Source organism: Girardinichthys multiradiatus, chromosome 7 (assembly GCF_021462225.1).
Source record: "Girardinichthys multiradiatus isolate DD_20200921_A chromosome 7, DD_fGirMul_XY1, whole genome shotgun sequence".
Lineage (NCBI taxonomy): Eukaryota > Metazoa > Chordata > Actinopteri > Cyprinodontiformes > Goodeidae > Girardinichthys > Girardinichthys multiradiatus.
In genome coordinates this window covers 6,034,720-6,048,559 of record NC_061800.1, presented here as the reverse complement: position 1 = coordinate 6,048,559, position 13,840 = coordinate 6,034,720, and the positions used below count along the sequence as shown (strand labels likewise).

General features: G+C 38.4%; 1 protein-coding gene and 1 long non-coding RNA gene across 3 annotated transcripts in view; one reads left to right on the top strand and one right to left on the bottom strand.

Annotated features, from left to right (window-relative positions):
• The window catches only part of kcnh3 (potassium voltage-gated channel, subfamily H (eag-related), member 3), a 398,012-nt gene that overhangs the window by 263,697 nt on the left and 120,475 nt on the right, over positions 1-13,840 (top strand). The gene's annotated exons all lie outside the window — the stretch shown is intronic.
• LOC124871768 lies at positions 74-482 on the bottom strand. The gene is made up of 3 exons (XR_007039110.1): positions 386-482; positions 257-298; positions 74-178 (listed from the first exon to the last, which is right to left on the bottom strand). It is a non-coding gene; the product is annotated as an uncharacterized LOC124871768 (long non-coding RNA).

The window sequence follows — 13,840 nt, the reverse complement described above, 5'->3', positions numbered from 1 at the left end:
TCAATGGCATGTTCTCCAATAAAGCAGATAATAAAGCAGTTGGTTCTTGGGGGAGGCCTGTTTCTGTCTGGCCCACTGTTTCAGACCTCTCTGGTAGAGGTCCTCCCTGGTCACATTAATGTTAAAGGTTTTAGTGGTGTCAATTCTTTCTTGTAGAAACCTCAGGATGTCTGATAAGCTACTGACAACAACAAAAACATATTAAAACAAGTTGTGTATAAAACCTAGCTAGATACAAAATTGTTAAAATGCATACCTGCTCAAGTGCTTTGAGGTGTCATCTGCACCTAGTATGGTGCTGTGAAGATGTTAACATATAAACAAAATATCTGTTTTAAATCTTTGATAAAACACTCTGAACAATGTGTATGGTAAAAACATGTACCTGTGCCTTTCCTTTTCACCACACATGCTGGCATGTATTTGGATAAACTCCTGTGTGAATTCATTATCACACAATGGACAGGAAACCTATTATAGACATAATTTCAAAATAACTAGTGAACAAGCAATCATAGGAACTCTATACTGACTAGCATCAAAGTTGCTTAAAACATTTTGTATATTGCTTCTTTGCATGTTCCATGTTTCCTGTTGTACCCTTTTGGTTATTTACAGCTCTGTCATCTTACATTTTTGTCAGATCCCACTGGAGTACTGGGTGCCTACAGGAAAAATGTTAACACACGTGTAACATACGAAAAGAAAAAATATACTTTAGCTAAGTACAGCACTGCCATATACTTACACTGACAGCAGAGTCCTCAGGATTAATGGTCACCTATATAATTACAGATTATCAATAATAGAAATAAGGTATGGGAGATACTGTTAGGTATTATTTAGTCAACTCAGAGGTAAGAACGATACAGTCAGAGTTACTTGTGACAAGGGTAGCCCACTTTGCAGTGAAACTACAAAGTTTTTGACACCCTATCTCTTTATTTATATGCACAGTTCAACAGACAGTTCAGACAGGGTGTGTGTGTGTGAGACGGAAAGGAGGCTGGTTCACACAGAGATAACAATGATCTCACACACACAGGGAGGAAGGCATAGTGCAGGTGCCTTGCAACACAAGGTTTTTACATGAGTGATAACAAGTTTTTGCACCCATCCAACAGTCCCTCCTTTTATCACAAGTAAAAACATTTAATATAAAAACGAGTAAGAAAAATACTTTGTATGAGCGAAAACCCACGGACGGTAAACAGATTATATTTTGTGGGAAATACTCATACGGCCCCGCCGCCCTCGGCGACCATTAAAAGTTAAATGTTGATTAATACTTGAAATCATAAAAATAAAAGAATGATACTTGAAATCATAAAAATAAAAGAATAATACTTGAAATCATAAAAATAAAAGAATAATACTTGAAATCATAAAAATAAAAGAATAATACTTGAAATCATAAAAATAAAAGAATAATACTTGAGATCATAAAAATAAAAGAATAATACTTGAAATCATAAAAATAAAAGAATAATACTTGAAATCATAAAAATAAAAGAATAATACTTAATGAAAACAGTGAAACATAATAAAGGAATTTAAAAATCTGCCCTGTTTATGTCATCATTGTACTTTTTCTCATTTCACTTAAGCAACAACTTCTTTCGATTTTCTGCTGTAAGGTCATTTTATGAAATACAATGTATGAGTTCACTCAGGCTTTTGATGTGATTTATTTACAACATGTCATCATAATCGTCCCCTTCATTTTCGTGCATTTCTACCTGGTTCAGTGTTGCATATGCCACCATGAACAATACCAGAAATTCTGTAGGAATGGATGTGCGTCATGTTCTTCCGTCAGTGTTCTGAGATGGGTCCCGTCTGATGTCCATCTCTTCTGGTTCGGTATCACCTCCTGTGGATCCTGCTTTAGATAGAGAAAGAGTCCTGCTACCAGAATTAAGCTCAGGCTTATCAGTCCTGTCCACATGTTACAGAGAGCCATTTTATAATTGGGCGCAGATCAGCTGTTTTCTTCACCGGTTTGAGATGCTGGGCCATCTTTGAACCCGGACTTCCTCTGCTACCCCGTCGGTTGATCTGGCTCCTGTAACGGCAAAACTGGCTTACAGTGGCTTTTATGGATCCAGGAAGGCCTCTCTGCTATTTTCAGAGCTGTGGGCGTTGTTAGGAGTATTTGAAACGGCCCTTTCCACCAAGGAGTGCTCCAATCCTTCCGGTGGAGTGTCTTAATCAGGACCAGGTCTCCAGGCCTCAGGTCGTTCTGTGGGATAGGAGCAGAGATTATCGGCAGACCACTGGACATTTGTTCTTCTTTTGTCTGCAACATTTTATTCATCCACTCAGCTAATGAAGGTTCCTGTTGTGCTTTCTCTATTTCATTCATGTCAGAGGGCAGAGAAAACGGTCTGCCATGTACTATTTCTTTGAGAATACAAATTCACATCAGCAACTTGGTGTCACGTGATCTCAGGCTCAGAATATAGTGGGTGGAGTTATACAATGATGAACAGTAGGTGGCAAATGGAGTAAGACCAGTTTGATTTGGAGTTATTCTCATCCATAATTAACCAGGGATAGGCATTCGGGCCATGGCCTCCCTGTTTCTTCCATTGTTTTCCTTAATCTTTAACTGAAACCCTAATGCATTAGAACTTAGTTCTATTAATTTATTTACAAAATGAGTTCCGTTATCTGACCTTATAATCTGTGGGATACCATATGTGGGGAAGAAATGTGTCACTAGGTTCATCTATTATAACTAGGCAATATTTCTTCCCCCGTGTTTGCAACAACTTATGCATGATCTGCAAAAATGATTTGCATAGTCAGAAATATTTATAGTGTAGCATTAATGCTTTACCAGATGTGACATATTCCCCCCTTGACACGTGGGTCTTCCCAATGTGTCACTGTAGCCGCTGTGTTGTATAACTTTTTTGGGAGGATTGGTTTATCTTCTATCTGATAGATGTCATCTTTTTTCTGTGCTCCTCTCTTTAGCCAGGCCTTTATTTCTGTCTTGGTTGCTGACTGTTGGGCGTCTTTCAGCACGTCTGTGTCTATAAATAGCAGATCTGACATTTTCTCTTTAATAGGTTGAAATGAGTTAGTTCTGTCCCTGATGATGTTTTAAAACCTCTATTTTGCCAAATCTTAGCATGGTGATGTACTGATCCGAAAACGTATTGGCTGTCTGTGTATATAGTAAGTATTTGTCCCTCATGTAATTCACATGCTCTTACTACAGCATATAATTCTGCTGTTTGGGCTGAGCATGTATTGGGTAGAGATTTAGCTTCTATTATCCTATCGATGGTTGTTACTGCATAACCAACTCTATTCTTTCCATATTCATCTTTAGATGCTGAGCCATCTACAAACACAACACATAAATCTGGTATAAGGGTTTGAGAAATGTCTTGCCTGGGTTTGGTGTCTTCTTCAACTTTTGCTTTATAAGAATGTGGTTTTCCATCTGCAGCAGGTATTAGAGTACTTGGATTTAAAGGGCACATCTTTTTAGAGTTATGTTTGGCTGTGATAATAATAGCGATGTCAGTGTGATATGCCTTGCATGTAGCGTCAGGTGCTTCTCTTAATATTCCTGACTTCAACATATCTTATTACTGGCTTAGTATCTTCTTCAGCTTCTGGCTTTAAGGGGTATTGACGGACTAATGGCCTTTTTTCAGATATTAGTTTTAACCTTGTACGGTGGGAACCCCTTTATAAGCCCTACATCAGTTGATGATTGGGACCACAGTTCAGGTGGGACAGCAGCTAGGGCAGGGTGCATGTTGCTCTCTTTGCTCTCAGCTAAGCCCTGTATTTGTCCCTCTGCCTCATCTAAATGTGTCCTTGGATGGACTTTGACTATCCACGCCAGAATGAGCTTCCAGATTCCTGTATTAGGATCCACTTTTGACAGTGTCAGTGCTGTTCCTGCAGAGGTTTAAAGCCTCTGTTTTTCCAAATTCTTATTATTCTTTTTTATCATATTTTATAAAGTAAGTCCTTATTACATTTAAAAATGAGATCACTATTTTTGGTAGTTGCTATTATTATAAATAATGCTTGGTTTAGTTCTTATTAAAAATAAAAAATAAAAACTCACTCACTGATGAACACAAAAAATGAAGGGCATATTATATCTTATAATCTTAGTTTATCTTACCCAGTTTTATAGGTACAACATACAGTTTCAGTCAGCTTTGTATTTAGTTCAAGTAACTAAAGTTTGTTTCAATTAACTAAAGTTTTATCTATTTCAGTCCAGTTCAGTAATTCTGTTAAGGTTCATTTCATCTTATGTTAAGTTTGAGTCTAATTCAATCATTTTGAACCTGACTGGAAAAAGTCTAAACATCTGTTAAAATCTTTTTGTTTTACCATAGAGAACTGACCTAATATTATTATGGTAATGTTGAGGACTCTAATTTTTACATAACATGAAACAGACATTTATTTCACAAAAACAGAAAGTCAAACACAGACATTTGGCCACATGAAAGTTTAAATAACCTGTTTGTACAAGAATTGTGAAAAATTGAAGACAGATCTATGAACTTTCCTATGGTTATCAGTATTTTCAATACAGGTAGAACCTTTGCCATCTTTATATGATTTTTCGAAAAAGATTCTGGAAACTTTATTAAGATATAAGTTTGGCAAAGATCATCAGAACATCAGACCTTTATTAGCGCTTTTAAGGTCCCTCAAAGATGCATTACAATGAAATCAGTCATTCCCATTCACACACATTCACACACTACTTACTTATTTTTCTGTCAGAGTAATTTTTATTTGCAAAAATTTGAACATAATTTGACTTCTATTATTCTTAAAATGCACATTGTTTCCTCATAACCCCTTTTGTTTCCACTAGGTCTGTTTTGAACGCTTCAATTCTTTTTTTTTATTCACCAAGAATCAATAAGGTGGTCTTAGTGGGGTCCACCTTAAAGGTGTTATCTGTTGGGTGTCATGTTATCATTGTCAGGTCAGTGAGGTTCATAAGTCAGTCAGAACCTTGGTCATTTGGTCTGTGCTCATAATGTTTCATAGATCCAGCCTATGATTAGTCAGCCAAAACTTCCACCTATAAGAGAAAAATTGATTGTTAATGAATGAGCTGCATTTCCTAGGAACACTGTCTTCCTCCTGGATGAGCATCACCTGTTGAAAAACTTTCATCATTGTTTGTTTCACATATTCAATCAGATCTTTATATTATACCAGTAGGTGAAGTTGTTAGTATCTCATGTAGACTGACATATACTGTTGCATTTGGAGAGGATCTCAGATTAAATAAATTTAGTTAGAGCTTCAATCCAGGTTCATTTTGTGTCTGCAGACTTTAGCCAATTTTTCTTTTCTTTCTTTTTTTTTTTTATACATAAAGAGCAAGATTCAAAACATTTTCAAAAGGCAGATTGTGGCAGAATGTAGACAAAACTGCTTATTGATTGACAAAATAACATTCAAGCACACAATCACCATATTAAAAGGCTCTACTTCTAGAGAATCACTAAACTTCTGGGGTCCGGTTTTGGCCCGCGGACCTTGAGTTTGACACATGCAGGGTAGAGTTACAATTTTTTTTTTTTTTTTTTTTTTTTTTTTTCAGACCTTTCAGCAGAGACAGACTTCTGCTGTTTGCAGAAGTTTTATCTTTGTTTTCAGGCAACTGCATCTCTTTGTCAAGGTCATTTCACAGAGCTGAAATTTAACTTCTCTCAAAGAGGAAAAATCAAGAATGCAAACAATCTGAGCCAAATATGGAATTATTTCCCTGTAAAATGAATCTTTTGCATTTTATCATGATATTGTTGGTAGTATAACACCATAGAATGATTTTTAAAGCACCTGTTTCTCACTAATGCTTGCCTACAAAATCTTTTACTCTCAGATTACTTCTTTAACAACTCTAGTCATTGTTCACTGGGTTGTCCAGTTGGACAGTTTCCATGTTGTCCACATTGTCACCTCCTCTTTTAACTTATTTTACCACGTCCTCTAAAACCACCTCTTAGTCTTTATAATTTGGGGCTACCTTGGTATTCTAAACTGGGATGGGTGGCAGTCCGCCCCCTTTATTTGTTTTCAGTTAAGCTGAAAGTTTTTTCCTGTGCTTTTCTTAAGGCCTCAGTATTATGGCTATGTCAGTTAAAAGCTGCTCTTATTGTTGTTTTTTTAATTCATCTTTTTGTTTTAATCTGTTTATCAACTGTGAGCACTCAGGGACTGAAAAGTCCCCTTTGAAATTATAATCTGGCAAGGTTTTTTATTGTCTCTTGAATCTTTTGAATGCATAATCTCCAGTTTAAGATCCCCGTGTAGTTTTAGGATTTCAGTGATAATTAAGTTACCTGAAAATCCGTATTTTTATGCCATCGTGTACATATTTCTGTTAAATCAGGGCTTTTTCTCTGTTCTTTCCCCATTGTTCTTTGTTATTTTTCTCTTTTTAGTTTTCATTATTGCTAATTTTAGATCCCCTTGTAATTTTAAGACATCCTTTGTATCTAATTTGCCCAAAAACCCATGTTTTTTTAATTTTTTATTCCAACTATGACAGATTCTTTTACATAGTTCTCCATAAACTTTACCTCCCATTCTAAGTCAATTAGTTTACTTTGTTTCTTCCCCATTATGTTTTATGTTAGTTTAATTGTAGTATAAATGTCCCAGATAAAAGGTCACTGGCATGAGACTTTAAGGAGAGGACATTAACACGGCCTTCTACTGCGACTAATTCGCAGCGGTGTTAATTTTCTGGAATGAAATCCGACCTGAATCTCCAAAGTCACCAGTACGTAGTTTTAATCTGGGCAAAAGAAAACACAGGACTAGCAGAATCCTGCTATGATTCTATTAAAATGCTTAGTCCTCCAAACACACACAACACAGTCACACAGTTAGTTTCAGGTACCTTGTAATTTTTCTAAGTTAACTTGGTGTTATTTTATGAGCTCAATTTACTCCGTTCTTTTTACTTTTATAGCGCTTATTCTATTCCCTCGCAGGGGAATAACCCTTAGTCGTTTTATTTGGCCCCCTTCTTGGCGGGGCCCTACCTTAATTTGTCACTATTCCTTTCACGGTGGAATAAAACCATCCCAATGCAGCGTCCTTACCGGCGACGCACTACCAACGACTTTTAAGTACTTTTCTTCTTTTATTTATATAGCGCTTACTCTATTCCCTCTCAGGAGAATAATCCTCAGTCGTTTTCTTTAATCCCCTTCACGGCGGGATTGTACCAAATTTGTCACTATCCCTTTCACGGTGGAATAAAACCATCCTAATGCAGCGTCCTTACCGGCGACGCACTACCAACGACTGTTAAGTACTTTTCCTATGAACTGTATTTTAAAACTGTCTCACCTCGGAGTTGACTTCTTGGTGACTCTTTGGACCCTGTGAGAGTCACCCCGCGCAGAGGAAGGCAATAACCCACTGGCCAGGTGTGAATTCACACACACCGGGACTTTCAGCCACTCCGGCTAAAGGAGGCTGTGCAGCGGTGCTTCGCTCGACGTCAGGCTTCCCCCACGGATCCCAGAGTCACTGTTAAAGCAAAGAGAAATAAGGTTATTGAATTAATCCGGCTTCGAAGGACCAATAAATGTTAGGTATTATTTAGTCAACTCAGAGGTAAGAACGATACAGTCAGAGTTACTTGTGACAAGGGTAGCCCACTTTGCAGTGAAACTACAAAGTTTTTGACACCCTATCTCTTTATTTATATGCACAGTTCAACAGACAGTTCAGACAGGGTGTGTGTGTGTGAGACGGAAAGGAGGCTGGTTCACACAGAGATAACAATGATCTCACACACACAGGGAGGAAGGCATAGTGCAGGTGCCTTGTAACACAAGGTTTTTACATGAGTGATAACAAGTTTTTGCACCCATCCAACAGATACAATGGCTTTAAATTTGATTAAAAACTCACAGTTGTATCATCTTCCAAGACAATTACTTCACGGTCACTCTAAAAGACAAATCAGTAATAAAGTGTACACATATGTACATTCACACATCAAACATTTTGTTTATATCATATACCTCATTGATGTCTGGTATACTGAAGCAGGTCTGTCCATGAACAGAGAGAAGCTGGAGTGGGATGTGTTCATGACAAGAAGAACATCGCGCTCTAGGCATGGCCTGGAACTCCTTTGCCGTAAAAGGGAGGGGAGTTGTGTCCAGCACCTGTTGTATATGCATTATATACAGACACCCACGGCTTCCCCAGGTCTTTACAAGACTGCTGCCTATATACCCCATCTCTTCTGGGGTGATCACATTGAGCTTTCTTTGGCCCGATCCTCCTATTGTTAAAAATTTACAAAATCATTTACCCCTCACATACATATTAAAAATATCAAGTAATATTATTTATTAATATTTAGGTTTGTCCTAATACCACCGCCTTACTGGGCTGGTATTCACAGGATAACCCTTAACAAACCGAAATATTATTTGATAAAATATTTAAATATTAATATTAAATATTAAATAATATTCTCAGATTCATAATCACAACAGAGTTGATGTAAAGACATTTCTCACTAAAATATCAGTAACTCAGAGTTACGTCGTTTTGAAGGATTCTCAGATTGGATGAAATTACGCCGCACCATTGCATCACTTAAATGTACAACAGCAGCATACAAGTTTTTTAAAACCACCAGCAGCACTGAGGAACTTTTGGAAACTGCTAAGTTTATCATTCTCACTGTGCAAAAAGAAATATTTAAGGAAGAGTACAGGTGTGTACAAGCAAAACAGACATTAACAAAACAAAGCTGTCTGAAGAGGTTAAACCCAATCATAGATGATGATGGCTTGATCAGAATAGGAGGACGCTTGGCACCTGCGAACCTTACAAAAGATGATAGACATCCACTCATTGTGGTGGGTCTTGGGAGAGACTCATTGGGTTTGCCAAAAGGACCCTGGATGCAATACTTTAAAAGCCCATTTATATCCAGCTTACACATGAACTGTTGAGCACATTTGTGTAATGTCAATAATGAATACAAGACGTCTTGTACCAGTATTAACAGACTCAGACAACCCCACTCTACTTAGTCCAGCAATGCTCCTGACCCAGAAACCTAATGCTCTATCAGCACCTTTAGGGAGCTTTACCAGACCAGATCTATAACCAAAGCAGTGGAAGCAAGTACAGTGCCTTGCAGACTCCTTTTGGAAATGATGGAGGAGAGAATACCTCACAATTTTTCAACACGAAAATGGACTGATGATACCCCTGACATTAATGTTTGTGAAATTGTGCTGCTAAAAGACTCTCAGACACAGAAATGATTGGCCAAAGGGACGTGTCAATAAAACCTTTCAAGGCAAGGACAATGTAGTGATTATGAATATCAATCAGTCAGTCACTCATTTTCTATACCGCTTCTTCCATAGTGGGTCACAGGGAAGCTGGTGCCTATCTCCAGCAGTCTACGGGCGGGAGGAGGGGTACACCCTGGACAGGTTGCCAATCCATCGCAGGGCAACACACAAACAATCATGCACACACTCATTCACACACACCTTTGGGCAATTTAGAAAGACCTATTCACCTAACAGGCATGTCTTTGGACTGTGGGGGGAAACTGGAGTACTCGGAGAGAACCCATGCATGCACTGGGAGAACATGCAAACTCCATGCAGAAAGACCCAGTTCGAACCCAGTTTGTAGCACTGTTGCTGCAAGGCAGGTTGCCAGGTAGTCGCCCTAAAGTACAAACTTCGCCACCGTGCAGTCTTGATTATGAATATGAATATATTATTCAATATTTAATATTAATACTTAAAATTTTAAAAAATTTAAAAATATTTTAAATAATAATTTGGTCTGCTAAGGGTTGTCCTGTGAATACCACCCCAATAAGGTGGTGGTATTAAGTAAAAATTGAAAGGGATGAGCCAAGCTCTGACATTATTGAACAGCAAAACTCTGTACACACAGACTGAATTCACACAATTTCTTAAAATACAATAATTTATTAACAAAAATAAGTCAATTCAAAGTCAAATATATTTCAATCAACAAACTCTTTACTATGCTAAAACAACCCAACTAAACTACCAAGCAAAATGAAAGAATAAGGAAGACTAATGGGCTATGTACAATATAAACAAGTACATCAAAGATGGTTGAAAACCATGACCGAAAGAGTGTTGCAATATTACCATGCAATGTTATTTATGTTTAAGGATCAAGGATTATCTTGAAGAATCTGGAAATGAAGTTAAGTTGAAACTAACTTAGGCAATAATTGGTATACCTTCAAACAACCATTCACAATGCAAGATCAGATAAAATATTATTTAAATAAAATAACATTTTAAACAATGATTTACTAAATAAAACCAACCTTCTGGATGACTGATTCTCAAAGGCATTTAATTTGCTGCCTTTATTTAGTAAAATAATATTTAAGGAAATATTTTGAATAAGAACCAACCCTTTTGGGGTAAATGATCTTTTGTGGTGTTTAGTTTTTAATCTTAGTAAAATAATTTTTAGGGAAATATTATTTCTTAGATTGGAAACTAACAACCTTTCTGGGTAAATGAGCTGTAGCTGGTTCTTAAGGTGGGCGAGCCGTTAGCGATTGGAGCTAACAAACGAAGCGTATAGTTGTTACCAGAATCAAACATGTACCTTTGAAATACCACTAATAAAAGGGTTGAAATGCATAAGCGTGGACGGCGCTTTATGGCCGATCTGTGTTTAAAAACCTCCCTTTAAATAAAGTTTGTCTCAACTTAAAAACGCAACACAGAACACATCCTGAGTGCTAGTCTGCTAGTACTTTCCTGACACAAAAACAGGCACCAACAGTCACAATTACACATTCCCAACCTCATGCCTACACATAAAAACACTTGCACCCAACGTAAAGATACACACCAACGGACATTGCACATTCATTCACACTCCCCATACATACTCTATACTCCCAGTCCAGGTACCTATACCACAGAGGGGCAACTAGTCCCCGGACGCAGGAGGTGGTCCACTTCCTTACAGGGTGAAGACAGGCAGACCGCACCAGCCCAGACTAGTGCCGGCATCGCCCAAACCCGAACAACCCTGGCCCAGACACTGATCCCCCATTCCAAGCCAGTCCCCAACAACCCCCATCCCCATCCAGAGAGGGGACTATGAACAAAAGAGGGGTCTACCTGGTCCAAACAAGCCCAGAGAAGCCCAGGAAGAAATAGTCATATCGCCCAACCCTAAGTGACACAGACAAAGCAAAGACAGCAACAGCACAGTTGGCAGGTACAGATAGAGCAGAGGTACAAGATAATTCTAGAAATTAACCGCCCAAGGTGTCAGCATGATGGAGTAGCTGTTAATTTTATTCTGATTTATTCTTTTAAAAAATTTTAATTATTTCCTTTCCTGCTGAAACACTACTTCTGATGATGATTTTTTTCTTTGGATCATGGATACTGTGCAGCCGGACAGATTTTTGCTGATACATTTTAACTTTTGGAGATTTGTTATGATGTGTAACCATAGCAACAATGTGTTTTTTGTTTTTTTTTTACCACCGGGAACAGCTGATTAACATCTCTGTAGTTAAAATAACACCTTAACTACAACACCAAGTTCCAGTGGAGTTAAAAAGGTGGCATGGTGGACGCAGATCAGGAGCAAAGAGAAGAGAGAGGAGGAATTCAAACCATCTTTTCCATCGATCATAATGGGCAAAGTGAGATCTTTGGCAAACAAACTATGCACTAAGAAACACCCAGCCAGAGTTTTGGCTGATTCTTATGTGTTGGCAAAGTATTATGTGTTTCCTGGCTACAGGATCATATCCCCAACTCTAGCGTCTCTTTGCCACCCTTTCTGACTATATGAGCAGACAGAGAGGCCAAAGCAAGGTGCATTAGCAGTGGTTGTTAATCCAGGACATGTTACTGTAATTATATCATTTCTGCAGCCCAGATGTTTAACTGTTAGCAGTTTAGTTTCATCCATATTATTTACCAACAGAGTTTGCCCATGTTATTTTGGCAACTTCTTAGATTCAACATCAGCCATTGGTCACACAGCATGTGATGTCATCAGTTCAGTTGTTGCTAAGCTACACACACAACACCCCAGTGCATTTGTGGCAATATCAGAATCAGAATCAGCTTTATTGCCAAGTTCGTGCATTCAAACAAGGAATTTGACTCCGGTACACTTTGCTCTTTTGTTCTGTTTTTGCATTACAGAATATACAAATTTACAATTTACAATGTACAATATACAATGTACAATGCAATATTCTGCATTACAGAATATAGAAATTTACAATTTACAATGTACAATATACACATATCTAATAAAAAAGGTGCATTTGCAACATCTGTATGCTGTTGTTCTGTACTCTATTGAATGTTCATCAGAGAAACAGCCTGGGGGAAGAAACTGTCTTTGTGGCGGCTGGTTTTAGTAAACAGTGCTCTGTAGCGGCGGCCTGAAGGTAAAACTCTAAACAGTCTATGTGCAGGGTGTGTGGGGTCTGCAGAGATTTTGGCAGCTATTTTCTTGACCCTAGACCTGTATAAGTCCTGGATGGAGGGAAGGTCAGCTCTGATTATTCTCTCTGCAGTCCTGATTATTCATTGCAGTCTGGACCTGTCCTGTTTTCTGGATGAGCCAAACCACACTGAGATGGATGAAGACAGGACAGATTGAATGATGGCAGTGTAGAAGATGACCAACAGCTCCTGTGGAAGGTTGAACTTCTTGAGTTGCCTCAGGAAGTACAGTCTCTGCTGGGCCTTCTTTCGAACAGTGTCTATGTGCGAAGACCATCTCAGGTCCTCAGAGATGGTGGTTCCTAAGAACCTGAAGTGGTCCACGGCCGATACAGTGTTGTTGAGAATGGTGAGAGGGGTGTATGGGGGTGGTGTTCTCCAAACGTCCACCACCATTTCCACAGTCTTGAGTGGGTTCAGTTCAAGGTAGTTCTGACTGCACCAGTGTACCAGCCGATCCACCTGCTGTCTGTATGCAGACTCATCCCCATCCTGGATCAGTCCAATGACAGTGGTGTCATCTGCAAACTTAAGGAGTTTCACGGACGAGTCCGATGAGGTGCAGTCATTTGTGTACAGAGAGAAGAGGAGTGGGGATAGAACACACCCCTGGGGGGCACCAGTACTTATTGATCTGGATTGGGAGAAGATGCTCCCCAGTCTCACCTGCTGCTGTTGTGCATTACACAAGATGGTTTCAATGAAAAAAAGCCCTTCAAGTTTATCACTTTAATCTCTAATTACCAGCTAGATTGTGGAAACCTGGAAACTGTTGAGTTTTCCAACAGGACAAAGATCCCAAACAAACTTAGAACTAGTTTTAGAATGGATAAAGCAGACTTACATTAAGCTATGTGGAATGGCATTGCAGAAGCATCGACCCTGTTGAAAATTTGTGAACAATACTTAAAATGTGAAAAAAGCACCAACCAATTTAAACCTGTTAACACATTTAAAAATTATTAAAAACTCAAAAAGAGTATGGTTTTCATGCCAATGACGAGTGTAAACTTCTGACCAGTACTGAAATCCTTGGGAACAAATCTACAGTATCTAGCCTCCTAGGTTCAAGTCCAAACGTCCAGCCAGACATAAGAGATGCTTATATTCATGAAGGTAAAGCAGTGGAGAGCTGCTGACAGTGATCACTTTTGCTAACAATTTTATAAAAAGGCTTCAAAGGTTTGGTTCCCATGTATCATCAGCCCCTCTTATCTGTAGGCTACAAGTACATCTATAACCAGATTTAGTTGCATTTGTGTGTTGTTTTATTCTTCTTTGTGGGGTTGCAT